The following is a 3102-nucleotide window of genomic DNA, read 5'->3' as shown; positions in this document are numbered from 1 at the left end:
GGGGGGGGCTCCGGGGATGGAGTACAAAATAGAAAACAGGACACGAGAGATGCACGTTGAAAAATTATAAAGGATAATTTTGTTCTTACTGACATTCTCTTTCAACGAGATGCTGATGGTACTGATATTTCATAGCACTCGAGTTTTCAAAAGCAACCATTTTAGAGAAACGACCCAAAAAACATTCGAACACGTGTTCAAACTTTTTAAACGTATTGTCATCTTCCTTTACATGGGTCAGGGTAATTCAAAGATTAATTTAGTCGCTAACGTAGGAATAAAATTGTCCGTGCATTTGCTTCTTAACCCAGGAGACCACGAGTGACCAGTTAATTTTCAAGTCGCCTCTTATCTTGTATGTGGCGTCAACACTAGCCCCAAAGATACCAATTGCGCAACGTAGAGAGACGGCAACTTTAGTAACGGCTGAGCCACAGATTGTCGTGTTACGTATGAAAGCCAAGCGGAACAAATAAAACTCTTGAAATCAGAAAGCATGTCTTTATCTTATAATGAAAAGAAACCATCCTCGAGCAAGTGAGGAGAAAATCTACAGGCCGTTTATTCCATGGAACTTTAGAAATGCGCCGAAAGCTTTAACCAACATGTACGGCTCGCATCCTGTCTAGCAAATCAATAATAATTTGTTTGAACCTTACAAAGACAATGCATTGAAGAAATGTACAATTTCACTTCCCAGTAGAGAGCGTAGAATATAATCAATCCGCTGTTCCAACAACAGAAAGCTTTTTTACAGTCTGTGGGTTGATGACTCTCACGAGCGACAACCTCCCTATCTTCGATCAGGGGATGCATCTTTTGTCTTCAACTATGGTTAGTAACGATGTGTCTATCTAACAAAATAGATCCCTCGAAACCCAAGGTCTGATCTGCCTTACACTTAGCAAAACTTACATTCTACTTGGTTTCAGTTGTCATGAATCCTTTACCACTATTTTATTTAAGGCAGTATTCTTTTACCTTGAGCATGCTTTGAGTTTGAGCGTCAAATATGTGTAAACAATTAAGTATGAACCAGGCGTCTAAGAGAATTATTGTGAATTGGTTTTAGATCACACTTGAAAGCGATACCGAACGATAAACTAGTTGTGCGACGTATTATATAGTTTACTGTATGAAGGATACTTTTTGCTTCTTCTGGGGAGTAATAGGGATAGATGTTTAAAAATATTATGAAAACATCATAACAGATCAATAGTTATACACGAATTGTTTAAATAATAGGAAGTTATAAAGACACAATCCTCGGACCCTGGGGCCACAGATAATTCCAAAGTGGATTCCGCCTGGATTTTTATTTCATGTACCAAAAGCTTGTTTAACCATGACACTGACTCAAATGAAAATATGTTTTATTGCATACAAACCAGAAAATGGACATGTTACAGGAATTCTATGGTTTCTTATACAATAGATAAAAACTCCATCCCCACTTTTTCCCCCCGAATATCAACAAATCTGACAACCAAAGATTTATACAACAGATAATAAAAAAAAGTGTAAGCTTACCAACACAGAAAACAATAAATACCGCCAGTAAGAAGTCCAGGCGAACGAAAGTCATGTTGAATACTGCAGGAAAATTGTGAGTCTTTCCACTGACCGCCTGTTTCTTGGTGGCTACTACTAGGGCCGACAACAACAGTTGCCCAAGAACACACCAAGGCCCTGCTGTAAACGTTCTGAAATCCCGGCAGAGCAATTGCATCAGCACAACACCTTTTATTTTTATTATTGTCACAATTTCGAAGTTCACGTTGTTTGCTCTCTCTGATTCTCTGCAGTGTCTGAGCTTGAGCCTCTGACCAAAACCACCACTCAAAAATTGATTATGGGGGGGGGGGAATAATGAATAGAAGACAAGTACACACGCATGAGGTTTCATAAACCCTTATTGGTGGAAAAGACACACAAAAATCAATACTCAGATTTAAACATCTTTATTTTCTTTGGTGCATTGTCATTCTCAAGCGACACATAGAGAACTTGAACAGATAGAGGGCTACTAAAGGAGTTTACTTATCTATACATTACATATTATATTTGTGAAAGTCGTCACTTCGCCTCCTAAAACTTCCGAACCACTTAACTTTCGAATTTGAAAAAAAAAACCGGTGGTTCAGAATCATTTAAAGGTTGCACAGTTTTATTACGGAGTCTGAAGTCACTGTAGTTTAATTTTCAGTTTTTTCATTAGTTTCGTTTAGATCGAATCTTGGGAAAGTCCGTCTTCTAAGATGCCATTGTAGACAAGTGAGGTTTCCGCACTACTGATTCCACGCCTTTGAAATTCTGTGGTGTACAACCACGAAAGCAGAATAGAGAATCAATCTATACATCTCTCTACTATCTAGACCTTCTAATGTTTTGCATTTCTCAAGATTTATTGGTGGCCTTGTGGTTAGGCTACCGGACTCGTAATCGTGAGATTGCGGGTTCGGGGGTTCGAGCCTCAGCACGGTCTGACGCAGTATCCTTGGGACAGGCACTTTACACGAATTTCCCACTTGGCTCTGTCCTTTCGGAGATGGACACCATTTTACCATTTTCAAGATGTACTGCTCCATTCCAGTAGAGTGTAAATAAAGTAGGCCAATGATTTTCAGTTGATATTAATGCACCGATCATTCCTTTCATCGAAAGGGGGTCCAGCTAGTATACTATATACGATGTTCTAAGTCCTATCGCAAACAGACGTAACACCAAGTTTAACTAAGCATAATCATGACTATAACTAAATTTTCTCGTTTCTTGGCATCTCTTTGTCTGGCTGCCTGTGTATTTGTCTGAGAGTTTGTGTATGTCTGTCTATTTATCTGTCTACTGTCTGTCTGTCTGTCTGTCTGTCTGTCTGTCAGTCAGTCTATCTGTCTGTCTGCCCCTCTCTCTCTCTCTCTCTCTCTCTCTCTCTCTCTCTCTCTCTCTCTCTCTCTCTCCATCTCTCCATCCCTCTATCTATTTATCTATTTATCTATCTATCTATCTATCTATCTATCTATCTATCTATCTATCTATCTATCTATCTATCTATCTATCTATCTATCCCTCCCTCCCTCTCTCTCTCTCTCACGCTCTCTCTCT

Source organism: Aplysia californica, unplaced genomic scaffold, assembly GCF_000002075.1.
Source record: "Aplysia californica isolate F4 #8 unplaced genomic scaffold, AplCal3.0 scaffold00171, whole genome shotgun sequence".
NCBI lineage: Eukaryota > Metazoa > Mollusca > Gastropoda > Aplysiida > Aplysiidae > Aplysia > Aplysia californica.
Note: the sequence above shows the minus strand (reverse complement) of the source record.